Source organism: Aplidium turbinatum, chromosome 6, assembly GCF_918807975.1.
Source record: "Aplidium turbinatum chromosome 6, kaAplTurb1.1, whole genome shotgun sequence".
Taxonomy (NCBI): Eukaryota; Metazoa; Chordata; class Ascidiacea; order Aplousobranchia; family Polyclinidae; genus Aplidium; species Aplidium turbinatum.
In genome coordinates this window covers 25,201,105-25,219,988 of record NC_137477.1, presented here as the reverse complement: position 1 = coordinate 25,219,988, position 18,884 = coordinate 25,201,105, and the positions used below count along the sequence as shown (strand labels likewise).

At 37.9% G+C, this 18,884-nt stretch overlaps 1 pseudogene; it reads right to left on the bottom strand.

The window, feature by feature from the left end:
• Positions 1 to 294: 294 nt before the first annotated feature.
• On the bottom strand, positions 295 to 4,610 carry LOC145772740 (ribitol-5-phosphate transferase FKTN pseudogene; annotated as a pseudogene).
• Between the last annotated feature and the right edge of the window lie 14,274 nt (positions 4,611 to 18,884).

Sequence of the window (18,884 nt, the reverse complement as noted above, 5' to 3'; positions counted from 1 at the left end):
CTATTCGGTGAGTTTTTTTTAAATTATTGCGCGCCGTAGCCTAATTATCATTGCCGTTATAGGGGTTAGGTTTTTTTTGGGGGTTTGGGTTTTTTTTTAGGGGTTTAGGTTTTTGGGGTTAGGGGTTTTAATTAGGCTACGGTACCCGATAATTTTCAAAAAAAAATTCAAAAAAATCACCGAATAGGGCTCTCACCGAATAGTAGCAGACCCTATTTGTGATGTCAACGCGTTACAGAGGTACTTGCTTAAGACTGGTGTTGATTTCCTCAAAAGGTTTCACCACCCATGAAATAGAAAATCGCACACTTTTTACAAAAAATGGGAAAACAAGCACTTAAATTTAAAAAACAGAATAATTTAATAAATAACAGTCAATAACGCATCATTAACACTAACGAACTAACATGAAAACAAAACGAACAATAGCCTACAGTGAATGTCTTGATTGCGTTTGCAACAAACAAGATACCCCCACAGTGGTTAGGTAAGACATGATGGCCACCAAAGAATAATAAAATAGTTTTTAGTAAAAATCAACAACGTATTAAAAAACCAACGCTGACAGAGAATTAAAATAGACTTGACCAGGGGTGCTCAAAGTGTGATGCAGCTCACAGGAACAATATCTGGTCCCCGACTGGGCTCATAAGTTACATCTTGTGGAAAGGTTTCCAAAACTTTTTTAAATCTTGGAATTAAATCGTATATAATGCAATTTAGTCTGCAAGACCAACAAGTCTCGTGATTGACTTGGTTTGTGATCATAAAGCTCAAGCTATACCAAACACTTGTTCTTCCCGTTTTTACTTATGCCTGTGGATTATGGAAACCACTATTAAAACTTCAAAATACTATTAACACATTTCCACACAGAATCATTAAGAAGAATTTTCAACATTTCATGGACTGAACATATTCACAATAACTTGTTATATGGTGCTGTAGGAGAAACTCTCCTGCTTCAACAAGTCTCAAACGTCAACTTCTCTGGTTGGGACATAGAATACGTCACCCGATAAACTCAGTTTATACCGTAATGAAACTCTCCTGTTATCAAAACTGATCAAAGGCAAACGAAATTAAAGAAGACCAGCAGAAACATTCATGCGAAGGGTTCGATCTCTTACAAAGCACAGCAAGGAAGAACTGCGATCTGCGACAGTTGGCAGAAAATCGCCAGTTATGGAAACTTTATATTGACGTCATTTAGCACCCAGTTGGTGTTAAATAAATTATTATTATTTGTTGGGCAGTTGGAGTTGCACATATAACCAAAAACCTTTAGTGACTGGTTATCCTACAATATACATTCACGCTTAAGTCAAATTTCAAGGACAAAATGAGTAGAGTGAAAAAATTTATGCGGTCCGCCAAGACTATTAGGTGCTATTCCTAGTAAAGTCTGTAGATTGTATCAGCTTGGCAGAAAATTATATCCTGACTTCCGTGAGTGAAGCTGCTTAAACCGGCAATGCTTTTCACACAAAATGTTATATTGAACAGAAAAATATATTGTTGTTTTATTGATTTATTATTGTTTTATTTGTTGTTAGTCCAGGTTTGCGTTGGTGAAAGCTTTATCAATAAATCATTCAAGCTTCCGAACATTATTGAGTTCATTTTTAGTTAACTCTTTCGCGACCACGGACGTATACACACGTCTTGGGATTTTTGCCATGATGACCAAGGAAGTATCCCCAAGTATCCCTACGTCCAAGGTTGAAAGGTAGCCTATTTCAAGCAAAAAAAAAATGTAAATGATGGCAGATGAAATTTTTCTCATGTGCAGAATTGTTTTGGCATTCGATTAAACTACATATATTTTCATATTATTGTATCATGCTTGGGTAGTAAGGATTATAATGAAGTAGGCTACACTTTTTTGCCAATTTTTAATTTTTTTAGAAATTAGAAAAAATACCGTGTGGAAAGTTGCTAGTTGTACATTGAATGTTTTAAATTTTATTGCAAAGCTTTGCATCTTCGGATAGCTGAAGATGTATGCTTTCATTTGATGTCAAGATTGTGCGTCTATGTCGATCACATGAGATGTTTTTTACGGAGTAAATACAACAGATTTGTGTGAAAAATGTCTGGTACTATTTAGATTAAACGTCTTGACCTCGGTGGTTGCGAAAGAGTCAAATAATAACTACACTAAACATCAGTAAAAAAAATATCATACCGTGGCCTATATTGAAGCGGGTGGTTAAAATTTTATTAACTAAAACATGTAAACTAAAACATTACATGTAAACTAATAGGAAAATCTATCTAATACATAGTTTTTAATGTAGGCTACAGTTTTTCAGGCTATAGCTTAACCGCTTTGGACATCTCAAGTTTGTACACATTATAGCATTAATTAATCAAAGTTGTGCGCTTTTAAACATTTTGAAAGTCATTTAACAAACAAGCACTGGTTTACTATTGACCTAGTCAAGAAAAGCATTTATGTTGAAAAATAGCCTACCTGAATACACTATTACTCAGCAGTAAGCGCTGCCGCTCAGCATTACTCAGCAACTTCACTCACTGAAGCCATGACCAACAACGCACACGCATTAACAAAACAATTTTTTTTCCTGTTCAATATAATATTTTGTGTGAAAAGCATTGCCCTACGCCCCTACCTACCAAGCTGATACAATCTACAGACTTTACTAGGAATAGCACCTAAATGACCGGGCGCCACAGTGCTCCGCACCTAAATATCCAGACGCCACAGTGTGCGTGCCTATTAGACCAGCGCCTAACTGTCAGCGCCTAAAAGACGTGGACCCCCCCTGGAGACAGTGGACATACAGTCTTAGCATCACTAAGCAACCCTCGGAAATGAGTACTACGTATATGAAAACTAGACACATAGAAAGAGTTGCATGCACCTTCAAAAGCATTATTTGAAGTGAATATGGCAAGAACGTGTTGCAAAAGTTATTAAAAAAGTAGCAGTGAATGTTGCACCTGAAGATAAAGACGGAGCTCAATGATTAAGAAAATGCTAATGCAGTGCGTACATTATTAAAATTTCCCTTCAGCACAGGATTTTTTGTGTATGTATCAAAATGTTCTTGTTGCCAATAACCAAAAACGGGAGTAAAATTAGGTTTCTTTTAAATTATTTTCAATGGCTACAGGAGCAGTGTTTTGCTTCACATCTTTTTCAAAAACCTGAACAGCGACATCCATGTCACGTTCACTCCATTTTCCATTAGTCTCCATGTTAGGAGGGTGATGATTCCACAACCAGTTTTTGTCCGGTATCATCCAACCTTTTCCATAATTTGCTTTGATGTACTTATCAGGATTGCAGGGAACTCTTATTTTTATTTCCAAAAACTCGGTCCAACAGAGTTTAAACTTTGGAAACTTATATTTGTACCTCCGGCCATCATGTGCCTGAGTTCCACCATTCCAATAATAATCAACATCTTCATAAAAAAAAAAGATATCCAGTTTGATGTCCTCTTCTCCTATAAAAGATAATTCAAGACTGTCATCCACTTTTCCAAATTTATGCACTAAATTTAATCCAGCATCATGCATTTCTTCATGGATTTTCATGTTGTAATCATAAATTAAAACTCCAAAATCAACATCTGTGGTGTAAGGAATGATGTCACATTGTCGATACCAGCCTAAGCAAGTCCCACTACTCAGCCAAAACGGTATCTTCAATCCATCTAAGACTTTTTGTGCTTTTAATATTAATTTCTTTGCATTATTTTTAAACTGTATTTCTTTGGGTGATAAAGTGATCTCATAGTTTTGCTTGTATTCTCTGGCTCTTTCATAATCACATTCTATGAATCGCGAATTTCTATATTCATCCAAAAATGCACGAATGTGATATGGTACATTTACTTTATGTCCATCTATTTCCAAAGGTAGACCAAGAAAACGGTTTGACTTTTCTAACGCTTGAGCATACGTTGGAAATTTAGCACCAATTCTTTCCATACTGTGCCAACCATCGGTCAATGCTGGTGCAAGCATTTTAACAGTTGTTTTCCAATCATTAGGTCTAACTGGACCAATCCACATATAACTTCCCAACCGCTCATGTAAAAACGCTACATGAATGACATGGTCATTTTTAGCTACCCATAAGTATGTTGGTATATACTGAACAGGACTATCCACAGCTAACAATCGTGGATCTACATCCAAAGATAGATGAACAGCATAACCGTCAGATTTTAGATCTTTCATGATCATCTCATTTTTTCCATTAAACTTTGAACCTTGTATTGCAAATGTTATAACATTTTTGTCCTCAGGGTGAAACTTGCACAAAGTTTTGCATCTGTGAGTAGATTTGTGCCAAGATTTTGGACGAGCTTGAAACAATTCTGGCAAAATATCAATATCAAAAAGAAGCAATGGGACTTTGTGCTTTCGAAAGATAGACAAAAAGTGATCCAAACAATACTTTTGTATTTCAACTGACTTATCAGGAATATTGTGAAAATGATATTTGTCAGCATATAAATAAGTGTACAACCAAGATGTGAAAGCAAAGCCAAATATAGCAAAAAATAATGTTTTCACTTTTATTGTCTGAGCTTGTTTAACAATTTCTTTCATTGCTACAAAATATAGTATTAGATTATTCCTGAAACAGAAATACATTAATTAGCATTTTAATTATGCTACAGTACAAAGATACATACGGTACATTTAATGTGTAAAATGAATAGGGTCAAGCGGGGTCAAATGGGACGCGGGGGCAAACGGGCCATTCTGTTACTCTGTTTACTTATCACATTTTTTTTCCTACTTATTCTTTTCCAAAATCGGAAGTTAATAGCTCATTTTAAAGCTGCTTTCCCATAGATTTGCATCATGTAATACAAACACAGATGTACATTTGGAAAATATAGTTTAGATGATGCAAAAAGTGGCCAAAAAATGTGAAAATATTAAAATTTGAAAATTTACCAAAAAAACTTTGGTATACCTCAAAAACTAATTAAGCTGGAATGAAAATTTACTAAACAGCATTCACCCCAGAATGCTGAATTAGTATGTTGAAAATATTAATAGTCCCACTTTTTTACTTTTTGTAATTTTTCTGTTTAAATAAAATGGGGTCAAATGGGCCACATTGACTTTTTGACAAGTTATAGCTCATTTGCATAACTTTTTTAATTCTATTTAATTTATATGGTATTTTTTAGGTAAACAGGCCTAGACATAGCTGTTGGTTGCATGATTAGCCCTAGACATGCCTTTTCTCTTTGAGCAAAAAGAAAATAGAAAGCATAAACTGAAAGTGGTAAAGGCTTTGAAAAGTCCAAGATTTGAGAACCCTTCTAAACGTGCCATTGTGGACTTAATGACTGTCAATAGGAAAGAATTGCAGGACTTCATCACAGCAAACAACACACGATATAAAAAAAATACTGAACTGCATTTTGACTTTTTGAGTCAAGACCCACCTCTTTAGGAACCCAATGACACCTACATTGCTACAAAATCGACTCTACTTGGTATGAGAGTTGTGAATGACATAACTGAATGTAGTGTGGCGAATACAAATTTGAGCGTGATGAGCAAATACAATTTTCTGCACACTGATGACAAAGAGCAAAAGTAGTTCCTCCTCATGACAGTCTAAAACTTCACACAGCTGTATCCAGATAGGAATAAGTCTACACTGATGCAATAACTATAACTAATAACATTCTGGACATCTGTCAACACTGAACTAATTAATTTTGAGTAATTTTGTCATTATATTCCTATCATGTAATCCCGTGTTGCTATTAGTGTATTCTGTGAAGCTTTCAAAGTAGGTAGCAACCTTAAAAATGTTTTCAGTTGCCCCAAAAATTTGACAGGATTATTTTTTCAGGTATTGACATGATGCGAGAGGGTGCCCGATTTGAATTTCAAACTTTTAATTTTTCCCCAATTCATGAATCACCCTATTGTATATTATCCTATTTCAATTGTCAACTATACACCCTGCTGTTTGACTTGACCCCTTCAACTCTGTTTATGACTGCTCGTTTAAAATTGAACATTTGTAAAATGTTTCCTTATTCATATCGTTCAATTTTAGTTGCAAAAAAGAGCAGTGCAAATTATGTGTTCTACCTTTATCTGAAAAGGGCGTAGAAGGCCTTTATTGCTAAAATTGTTGAGCATCACTTGAACAAAATACATGCCACCCAACAGGTCTGTGATAAAATAGCAAAAATGAAGTTCTTTCCTTACCATTTAGACGTATAGAAGTTGTGGCCCATTTGACCCCACAGCTGATGGGGTCAAATGGGCCACACCTACCCCAGCTTAGCACATTTTTTTATGTCTTTGCAAGTTTTTAATTTTTCTGAAAAATGTCTTATTTTATTGCTGAAAGGTGTAATGCTCTGTGGTAAATATTTTTTTTTTAAATTTCATCATAGGTTTTATGTGGCATTCAAAAAACTGAAAAAGTGTCCCGTTTGACCCCGCATGACCCTAGCCTATCCCTATATACTTAATCAAGCTCTAACAGCATTGCAGCCTGTATCATGAGCTGTCAGAAACCTAGTGGGTTTGTAACTTATTCTAAAATGGTGGTTCATATACCACTATTGAGTACACCCAGGTCTTGTAGGTGGTACTTGATTGATTGAATTTTTATCCTCGGACCAGGAAAGCTTAAAATGTTATCTTGAAATGTAAAAAAGGAAGTGGCTATTTTTACACACTTGTTGCCATGGTTATAATCAGGTGTTGCCAGAGTTAGGATTAAAGTTAGGAAAGGGTTAGAGTTAGGAATAAAGTTAGGATTTTGATCTTTTCCCAGGACTAAAAAAATTTCCAAAATATAAAGCCTACAAGTTTTTGTTTACAACAGCTTTAAACTTTTCTCAAATTAGGGTAGAGTTCCTTACCTGGCAACAGAGCTGGTATACAAGTCCTCCCCCCCCCCCCCTGGTACGGTAACTCATGACAAACACAGGACTCGACCAAACATATAGGGTGAAACTACTTTACCTTTGCTTTACTGTTCACACACTTCAATCCACATGTTTTGGTCAATTCCTCTTTGTCATGAGTTACCAGGGGGGGGGATGGGGGGACTTGTATACCAGCTCCAACTAATTCAGTATGATACAAGTAAAGCTTAGCACACCTACCAGATGTGGGTGTGTAAGGTTTAACTTCTAGATAGAACAGTGTTGGCTTCATAATTAGCCTTGTCATGTAGCGCTAGCGCATGCAATTGCAATCAACTTCGTGTCCTAGGAAGACATCAACAGAACAGAGTTGCCAGATTTTTTTCACAAAAAGTAGCAAAATGGATTTGAAAGTAGCCCAATTTCTGCACGATGTTTTTCTTTCAAGAAAAATTGCATTTTGTATGTTGCAAATTTTCCAACATGTCCCAATTGTAAGATATTGCATAGTATATCAGTTCCTACTGTACAATTAAACTTTACAACCATTACCAAAACAGAAAAAAGATTATATTTACAGTCAATCAATCAAGTTTATTTCGGTATAGCTCCACATTCATTTTCAATGTACACATCAGTAGATATAACAAATCGCTTTTTTGATATGGAAACTACACCATGGAGGCACCGAAAAAACCATGCGGTTATCTAAGTCAAGGTGCCCCCACGAGTGTAGATCAATTCAGTAGGCTAGTCAGTAGGCTAATCGGAAAGACCACAAGAACTATCAATTACAAGAGCAGAAATATATGCAAAATAATGCTTACACCAGTGACGATCGGTGAGGGAAAGCAAGGAAAGCAGTGCTTACCTGAGCGAAAACTATGCAAAATATAATGACTGAATTCTAGGTTTAACTTCTTATTATTTTTATCAAGTCTATTTTAACTTGAAAATTACTGTGTTCGTGACTAGAATTACTCGTAACGCTTGTGAATAGTCTAAGTACTCATCAAACCGCATTTCTTGCCTATAAATGCCAATTAACGCAAACGCTTTTGTCAGAAACCATCACTGAAGCTCCAGGGAAATCAACTTTCAAAATTGCTTACCCTACATTGAAAAACGCCTTCGTTTTATCCAATCCTCAATCGTTTTGCAAAACGACACCAGCTGCTTAGCCAATCAGATGTGTTATCTGGTGTTGTGGTTAAAGTTGCTTTCCCAGTGACGTCATGCATATCTCATAGTGGCTGCTTTTGGTTTCAGGCGAAAGGAATACAGCCTCTACGCATGAGTGATTTTCGGGCTTGTAACTATAGGCTACTGAGTACGCTGAAAATAAAGCTGGTTCTCTTACCAAAAAAAACATAGATTCTACAATAAGACATGCAATTCCAAAGGGTACATTAACCAACCAGTACTGAAACAGCACAAGTGTTTTTTAAATTCTTTGGGTCAATAGACTGACATCACAAGTTCAGAGCAAACATACTTGTGTTCTTCAAGAATGGACTAGCTTAATTTATAGGCTAATTATTTGCTCTTTACTAGTGCACCAGTCCAATGCATGTCGTAAATGCTTACAGATGACATTGACAATAAGTTTTTGTGCTCAGTCTAAAAAAGCAGCCAACATTCTAAACTAGTCCCAGTTTGATTGATTGATTGAATCTTTATCCTCGGACTGGGAAAGTCCGAAGATTTTGTTTTGGAAATGCTCTCAGAGCGCACCAAATTGGAAGTGTTTTTCAAAAATTTCTGGGGGAGGCCCCCCAGACCCCCCGCTGGAAGTGTTGCCTTCGGCAACACGCCTTCGGGCTTCGCCCGACGGTTACGCCCCTCGTGCCTACTACCTTGCTGCAGCATATTTCCAAGTTGCTTTCCCAATAGTTTAAGCCACCGAACGTCACTGGCTTACACCAACAATAAAGATTAACGATAAGAGTTTAGCGCTGGGTAGCGCTAACCAGAGGAAAACTGGTCACAAAATTGGTTTTAACGTCACTCTATTAGCTTTATTGGGAGCTGGTATACAAGTCCTCTCCCCCTCCTTGGTAACTCATGATAAAGACAGGACTTAACCAAACATATAGGGTGAAACTACTTTACCTTTGCTTTACTGTTCACACACTTCAATCCACATGTTTTGGTCAATTCCTTTTTGTCATGAGTTACCAGGGGGGGGGGGGGGAGGAGGGGACTTTTATACCAGCTCCCTTTGTTGTGCTACCAGAGTCACTATATATAATGACTCTGGTGCTACCATTGTTGCTGACTTAAAATATTATAAGACTGTCACAGCTAGCCTACATTAGGCTAATAAGATTTGCTACATTAGGCTACTACTCACTACACCTCTAGTTTTTGTCTAATTAAACTATACATATCTTGTCTAAAGTTTACTAATTCAAACCTAAACCCAACTCTTTACTACAAAAAATAAGTCTATCACAAAATTCGCTCTCTAAGTCTAACAATAGCAACTACTTACAAAAACCCCTGGGAAACTTCTGCATTTTAACAAACGTGTAGAACCGGATAGAGGCTTCAGCCTACAATACAGCAGTGGCCGAGTGGTTAGCACATTGGGCTCGCAGTCGAGAGCTTGCATGTTCGACTCCAGCCACCCGCACTTGTTGTTGTTTCTCTGGGCAAGAATCTTTACGATAATTGCCTCTATCCAGTGACCGATTTCGAGTAATCGGTAGTAGCCTACCAAATTTAAGTCATAAGTAGAGTAGACAACCAGGAAGCAGACATTGCCGTCGGCTGCAGCGTGGGTCAGGCGCACGTCGGAAGGCGTGCACCGATGCATAGCGCTCGTCCGCTTTCCCGCAATGCAGGATAAAGATATGAAAAACTAACAAACAAAACAACTGGGTAACTCAGCAAGTCGCCCATTGGCTAGGAACAGTGCACGTGGTCACGTGGACGTGGTCATCACGCCATTTTTACCAAAAAAAGAGAGAAGAGAAAAACGTAAAAACGCTTGAAAGTGAGAGACGTGATGCAAGTCGATTATTCTGTGATTCTTTCCACTTTCATCCAAGGATGCCAGACCTTGGTTTTTCCACCTAGATCTGGGTTTTTTTGACCACATCTGGGTTTTAAGTTTTTTTATTTCAAATTTAGGTAAATCTAGGTTTTTTGGTTTTTAACTTTGTACAGAGCTTGCACGGTATTAAGGCACTGGGATCTTCGATAAATGGTCCACACTGCAACACAAAAATGATAAGGTAGCCTACTGGTAATGTTTTTTTGCATCAGCTACTGCAGTCAGTGAGGTACAGGATGCTAAAGAAATGATCCAACTTTATGAAAATGTGGATGACTAAAAATTGGAGTAGTACAACTATTTGTGTGACTGAACATTTACTTATTGTGAATTTGAGTTATTCTTTTCAACATTATGTTCAAATGAAAAAGGCTAAGCAGGGTTTATTGCTAAGAACCAAGTTATCGTAGTTGTACACCAAGCAGTAAGCAGGCATGATGATTCTCCTCAGCCGCAGTCTACAACTCACACAGCAAAAAGTTTAGTTCAAAAGTCAAAACTAACCTTATTGGTTTTGTCTAGTCAGTTTTAGAAATTTTGGTTAAACACGCACTGAACCTTGCTAGCTAGACGCTTTACCATAAAGGTAATTTTGAACCAAAATCTTTGCTGTGAGCCCATATAGGCCTACCAAGCTCTTGTTTTTGTATATAGTTATATTACATATATATTAACTACCATGCCAACATAAGCAATTAAGCATGTATATATATTGTATAATTATATATATATAGGCTACGTGTTACTATTTGTAGCTTTCTGAGGCTTCTGTGTAATGATTTAAAAATGGTGCTGAAAGCGCACGCAGGTTTTTTTAACCGCTTTACTACATATTTTCTGGACCTGGGTTTTTTTTGCCTCATCTGGGTTTTTTTTAGCACACAATCTAAGTTTATTGGAAATTTGTCGCTGGCATCCTTGCTTTCATCTTTATTAGGCATTGGGAAGTCAAAAGTAGCCCAAAAAGTCGCAAATGTCAAAAAATCGCAAACCTTCAAATTCAAGTCGCCAAGCGAAATAAAAGTAGCCCAATTCGCGATAAGTAGCCCAATCTGGCAACTCTGTAACAGAAACTTAGCTATTAGCTTACAGAATACAAAAGAACGAAACTTTTATGAGTCATTGATTCTGCTACAATTTCAACCATGTTTCTGCTGAAAGCGTAGCCAGATTAGCTGTGCCACTAGCGGCGCAAGGTGCTGCTTCAAAAACGGCCATAACTTTTTTGCCAAGGGTCCCTGGTTGGAGGAGAGTGATAATCCTAATCTAGAGGAATTAAGCTTTCCAACGATACCAAATTTGTTAAGGTCGCAATTTATTCCAGGCGGCCCTATATTTTCGCATTTTACGCTTAGGTAGGCTAATATAGAGACTGTCTGTGCTTAGACTACTCCGATACCAACGTTGTTCATCATTTGAGCTAATCATATAGTTCTTCCTAGCAAGGTTGCCATGTAATCCGCGAAGATTTAGGACAGTAGGCTATATAAAATGAATTTCGGACATGTTTGGACAAATAATAAAAGCCTATGTTTTATTTATGGTCCAGGACTTCACTGATGTGAGAGGTACCGTAACATGGGGTGACTTTGAAATCTGGGGTGACTTTAAAAGCTTTTATACCTTTAACTAACTATCTTGCACTTTTTTTCCTTTCTAAAATCTTTTAACTTTTGTTACTTGCGGGTAGCCTATTAGTTACGCGTTGTCTACTATCTTGAGAAAATGTAAGAGGTGTCCAACTTATTTCGGTTTTCACCAATTGATGTAAACGCAAAGACATCAATTGAGCTGCAATTTGTACATTCGAAAAATCTATATTTTTGTTGTGAATCTTCTTCTTGCTTATGAGGTAGCAATTCAGGTAACATCTCCCAATTGTTGCAACCAGAGCAGTGTCTTCATATCAGGGTCTATGAGATTCACATGTTCTTCAGGTCGAAACACTGGACAGTGATTTATGATGTGCTGTGCTGTTTGACAGTCACCACAAATACAGGCTGGTGAGTCACACAATCCCCAGGTAAACATATTGTGCTTGAAGCGACCAACACCAGTACGGAGGCGATTCAGAGTTACCCTTTGTTGTGAATACGATTGAGGTACACCGTTTATATTAAAATCCTGCATCACAGAACTTTCCCGCAGCTCTGTGCAATGAAGCGTGATGTTGAAAACAATCACGCTGGCTGCTTCATTGGCAAGCACCAAATTGCTTGTGAATACTTGATAACTTGTTGAGTAGTAAGTAGAATCTTCGTAAAAACATGAAATCAACGTTAAAAAACAAGGATCTGACTGTTAAATTTTATTCAAGTTACTTTTATATGAAAAACAAGCCAAGTGATGCAATGATAAGCCACTTATTTAATGGGCTCTAGTAACTGCGCATAAGCTATGGCGCTTGAAGGAACTGCTGGTAGTGTGTTAATGTCTAAGCAAAACATTGTTGGTCTGCAATTCTGATAGACTTGAAATTACTTTCTGCTTTAGCTACCGATACTATGTCTTGTAATAATAAGTGAGAATTACTGTCTTATTTGCTACAATAAGTAGGCTTAGTGGGTTTCAGTTTGTAGCCTTTTTTTGCTTCTTTACTTGTAAAAGCAATGCAGCCTATCACTCATGGCCTACTTGCACTGAATATGAATCAACTGAAGTAGGCTAATAAGCTGGACTGCCATTCAATCAAGGCCGTAGCCTAACTTCGTCAGTTGGGGCTCCGATACAATTATGAGGCTTCGGGCTTCCATTTGTTTCTGTGCTTAGGCTATTATAGAACGTAGAAATGACATATGTAAAGCTCGCACGAGCTGCAGACCACGAAACACCCGGTGTCAAACTGTCTATTGCTGTCAATTCTTGCTACAATCAGCTTTTGACAAACATTTATTGTTACTATAAGCTTAAACCTTGTTTTGGCTCAATTGCCTAACGGGTCAACCTATTGATGAACACGTAAGGGCACACACTTCGCATTTGCCCAAACTCATCTAATAAAAACTGGCTTTCCGCAGAAGGTCGGTGATTACTTAAAATATGAAATCGAAGCTACGGTTTTAATCTTTTTTTCCGACCACAGAAGGATTTCAATTATTTGTTTGTTTAGCCTACCCAGTTTCATATAAGCCACCCAGTAAAGTTGACATGAAGTCCAATAATAGGCTAGCCTCATCACGTTTTTTTTTTGCTCCGATTGCAACAACATATAGATGAGTAGGCTACGTAGCCTTTATTGCGATAACAACTGCTACACAATAAGAAGCAACGAAAAGATATAGCCTATAGTCTAGTTGTCGAGTCAGCTGCTATGCTTATTTTAGCATGCCATTAAGTTTCTTTGTCGAGACACAGCCGCAAACTCTGTAGCTGTAACACTTCCAGCGGGGGGGTCTGGGGGGCTTCCCCCAGAAAATTTTGAAAAACACTTCCAATTTGGTGCGCTCTGAGAGCATTTCCAAAACAAAATCTCCGGACTTTCCCAGTCCGAGGATAAAGATTCAATCAATCAATCAAACTGGGACTAGTCTAGAATGTTGGCTGCTTTTTTAGACTGAGCACAAAAACTTATTGTCAATGTCATCTGTAAGCATTTACGACATGCATTGGACTGGTGCACTAGTAAAGAGCAAATAATTAGCCTATAAATTAAGCTAGTCCATTCTTGAAGAACACAAGTATGTTTGCTCTGAACTTGTGATGTCAGTCTATTGACCCAAAGAATTTAAAAAACACTTGTGCTGTTTCAGTACTGGTTGGTTAATGTACCCTTTGGAATTGCATGTCTTATTGTAGAATCTATGTTTTTTTTTTGGTAAGAGAACCAGCTTTATTTTCAGCGTACTCAGTAGCCTATAGTTACAAGCCCGAAAATCACTCATGCGTAGAGGCTGTATTCCTTTCGCCTGAAACCAAAAGCAGCCGCTATGAGATACGCATTGACGTCACTGGGAAAGCAACTTTAACCATAACACCAGATAACACATCTGATTGGCTAAGCAGCTGGTGTCGTTTTGCAAAACGATTGAGGATTGGATAAAACGAAGGCGTTTTTCAATGTAGGGTAAGCAATTTTGAAAGTTGATTTCCCTGGAGCTTCAGTGATGGTTTCTGACAAAAGCGTTTGCGTTAATTGGCATTTATAGACAAGAAATGCGGTTTGGTGAGGACTTAGACTACTCACAAGCGTTACGAGTAATTCTAGTCACGAACACAGTAATTTTCAAGTTAAAATAGACTTGATAAAAATAATAAGAAGTTAAACCTAGAATTCAGTCATTATATTTTGCATAGTTTTCGCTCAGGTAAGCACTGCTTTCCTTGCTTTCCCTCACCGATCGTCACCGCCAAAAGCATATAAGGTAAGCTAGGACAAAAACATCAAGTAATAAACGGAAATGCTGCACGAAAACAATATAAGTGTAGATTCTAAATGAAATGATAACACGTTTAGGCTACCTACTTTAGATGTTAACTCAAATATTTTTGAAATAAAATTTATCAGTGCGAGGTCCTTTCGTTCAGTAGTCCCGTGCAGTAGGTTATAGCGCTGTGCCAGCGGTAATTAGGCCCATGGGCTAAGGCCCTGCAGTAAATTCAAATTTTTTCTGAAAATAAATAAATTAATTGTAATACTCACTCAAAAAAGTACTTTTAGTACAAAATGTACGACTAAAATGAGTGATGGTTCGATCAAAACGTTCAAAAACTGTGCTTCACTACTACGATTTCAGTTCTTGAAGTTGTTTGTTTTCAACGTCACGCTTCATTGGTTGGCTGCGGGAAAGGTCTAATTGCAAGTCCTATTTTTGTATGGCAGCGAAAAAACTTTGATGGGGTGACTTTGAACATACCCTGGGGTGAGTTTGAACAGACACCTGGATTAATCCAAAGGCATAGCGTTTTTATTGCCTTTTATTGATTCAAGAAGCGGAGTTGAGATTGATGGTCCTAGTCGTGTGGAACCGTCGCCACAAAACAGCGACGACTCTGAAGAGGAGTCTACATCTACATTGATCACTACACCAACAGTGCCACAGGAAACTCCTAACTCTACTGGAGTTTTCCCTGTCAGCAGAGGTGGGCAGTAACTAGTTACAAAAGTAACTAGTTACTGTAACTAGTTACTTTTTGAGTAACTGTAACGGTAACTTCGTTACTATTTTCCAAAAGTAACGAAACGCGGTAACTAGTTCCTATTTTAGCACTTTTTCAACAGTTACAGTTACAAGTTACTTTTGTATTGAAATTTCAGTTGTTAATTGCCGTTTATTTCTCTGCACGTGTTTGTGTCTTGCTTAGTGCGTGTTTGCTGCGTTTTGCGCAATAATACATTTTTCTCGCAGATGTATCGGCGCAGCACTGCGCATGCGCGGTTCTACTTTTGTTCTGTGGTCTGGTGGAGAAGGGTTGCCATATTGGCGAATTTATCGCCAAAGTCCAGAAATCTGGCGATTTTTTAAGACGTTTAGCTTCATATTTATGATTTGGCTCTTTTTTGGCGATTTTTGATAACTGATTTGGCTAAATTAATTGTTTTTGGCAATTAATCAATATGTACCAAAACAGGCAAGATACAACAATACAACAGGGTTGAGCACTATAATAATATATTTTACATATTTACAAATGAGTTTAACAGTCAAACGTTTTCAGTTTAACTTAAGCCCTCATCAGGAACCTGAAAATATTTATAAAAATGCAGTAAATTTCAACTTCTTGAAGGTAACTAACTAACTGACTATAAGCATCAAGAAACACGCAGCGATTAAAAGCAATTTGTTGATGCTTATGGTCAGTTAGTTAGTTACCTTCAAGAAGTTGAAATTTATTGCATTTAGTGTAACGCTTGCAATGCCTCTAAAAAGATTGTCTGACATTAAAACCAGCAACAGCATTGCTGTTTGGTTGCCGTTGGTGGACGTTCTTGTGGAAGCAATACAAACCAGATTTGGTCATTGGTTCGAGGACAGGAACTTTCAGCTTGCGACTGCATTCCACCCACAATTTAGACTTATCTGTGTTTAATGCCTGATCATTAAGCGACACTGCTGAATTGAAGACCAAAATAAAACAGAACATGCTTTAAGCAATTGAAGAAGCAAACTGCTCTGCTGAAGAGGGGAGTAGCAGCGACACTGAAGTGGATGGTGTTAGGTAGAGCCACGGAGGACTTTTTGCACCACTTTACGCAAAAAACAAGAAAAGAAAGCAATGCGCGTTGAATCTGTTATAGGAGTATTTGGAAGCGGACCCTGAGGACAAGTTAAGCGGATCCAGATTCACAATTGGACCGATGAAAAAACTGTTTTAAAAACATAACATTCCCATTTCGTCAAGTGCTGCAGTGGAAATATTGTTTTCATTGCAGCACTTGTTCATCACCAGACTTTATTCGTTCATCCCCGACGCCGACACACGCTCCATCGACCTGACACTACCAAGACAGGCATGGGTGCGCCTCAACCGTCTCCGTGCGGGCGTCGGGCTTTTCCGCTCAACCTTGCACCAGGGCCGGATTTAGACCATGAGAGGCCCTAGGCTATATTTGTGAGGCCCCTCCCTATTTTTAAGCTCAGAATTTCTCTCTAAACAACATCACATGTCATTGCTTAATGTTAAAATATGAGTGCATTGAACTCTTCGTTCTTTTCATTTTTCACATTCATGGTTGCAAATTTTTAATTAAAAGAATATAAATTTTGATAAGGCAGTTTTGTTTTTAATCTTAATTTCTTTGATCAAACAACCGTTACAATAATTGTAAATTTTATTTACGAGGATATAAGAAATAGTTACAGCCATCAAATAGAGTAAGACTAGGCTATACTAATTTTTTTTCTAGCTTTTGTCAAAGCAAAATCATGCAATAGTTTATCAAAATTTATCTGTTTAAGTTTCTCACTCTCAATGCACAGAATGCTCAGTGCGGACAACCTATCTTGAGACATTGTCGATCACAGTTTATTTTTGATGCTTTTGAGCCTTGAAAAAGATCTCTCTCCTGAGCAGTTAGTGACCATTAAGCTTAGAAACAGTCTTAATATTGCTTCTACATTAGGAAAGGCAGTGTTAATTTTTTCCTTGCACATAATTTCACAAAGGTCTCCATGAGACAAGGAAATAGATTGCTGTTCTGTACCGGTGAGCCCTTGGTTTTGTGTTTGTCTCACGTACAAATGAAAATGTAGAAGTTCATCAATAAGTTTCGGGTCAACATCTTCTGGATACGCTTCCTTTAAAAGTTCTACGCCTTGTACAATTTCTACCTTAGTTGCTTTCAGATTGGCAAGAAAGAGGAACATTTCTGCAACGTCGCTGTACACATTAGCTCGTCTTCTTAAATTGGCTTCAAGTGCGTCGAGCATAGGGATAAAGGAATTCATTTTAAATCTTTCCTTTGAAGAGAGTTCACTTAAAGGGTCAGGTGCATTTCTTTGTCTCCTAGTGACAGCTCTGTAGTTAATATTCGGCAAGGTTGCTTTTGCTTGCTGATCAAACTCGTCAAACTCATCTCTAATTTTGCTTAGAAAGTCTACAAGAGAACTGTACAATTCGGCACAAGTACTTAACAATTCAGATTTCTGAAGGGCTTTGCTAACACTGTGAAAACGACCTAGCACTTTGGACCAAAAATGCAACATAAACACAAATTCCAATTTTTCCATTTTTTTGCAAAAGGTTCTTAGCATGAAGTCTGGAATCACCTTTCGCACTTACATTGGCGTGTAAATAACTGATAGCATTGGTGATGGCACTGTAACTTTCCAAAATAGCTTCCGTGGCTTTTGCATGTGCATCCCACCTATAGTAGCCTATCTGACAAATGTTTTGGCACTTTTGATTGAGGTTGCAAAAATGATTTTAGAACTGCCCATCTCTTTGTGGTAGCTGAAAAAAGGTGTAAATTTCATTGATAATGCCAAAACAGTTCACTGCATCAAGACAGCAATCAACAGCTGAACGGCCTACTAAATTTAAGGAGTGACCTGCACATGGAGTAGATTTTGCAATTTTTTTTCTTTCTAGGATTTTTTGCTGCATACCGTTGTACCTACCAGCAGGGCCGGATTTAGCTGATGGGGGGCCCGGGGCACTTTTAGATCGGGGGGCCCCCGTGCAAAAAATTTTTTCGCGCCTACGACGCGAAAAACCATCTCTACGTTTACAGTAGCATCACTCCAGTACTGCACAGCATTTTGCAGAAACTTTAAAGACCAAAAGGAAAAAAATCACATTTTTTTCCACATAGGGGGGCTCTTCAAAAGTCGGGGGGCCCGGGGCAACTGCCCTCTCTGCCCCCCCCTTAAATCCGGGCCTGCCTACCAGCCATGTTTGCAGCATTGTCATAAGACTGCCCTCGGTATTTATTAAAATCAAGCTGAACCTCAGTAGTGAGCTATTTATGCACGAAATCTGCCATGTCTACCCCAGAGTAGTCTTTTAGCTCAAGGAAAGTTATAAATCTCTCACTTGGTAAACCGTTTACAGGAGACACGTATCTGATAATCAAAGTTAACTGATCGGTATAGGAAATATCGGGAGTAGAATCCACAGAAAAACTGAAATATCACGATTTTTTCACGGCACCTACAATTGACTCTTTAACTTTTTTGGCCATGAGCTGAATCATCTCTTCGCAAATAGTTTTTGACAAATAAGAGGGATTTCCTGATCCTGAACTTCCATAGCGATTGATATGAGCAAGTAAAAATGGATCAAATTTTGCCACTAGTTCTAAAAGATCAAGATAATTGCCGTTTTTGGAAGATCCAAATCGTTCATTGTCCCCTCTAAAAGGCAAACCTCGTGCTGCAAGACTACAAATTACAGCGGCGATTCTTTCCATTACATGCCACCAATAGGCCTACTGCTGTTCTGCTTTTATTTGCTCCTCCAGCTTTGAAGTAAGCGTATATCCTCGCTGCCTT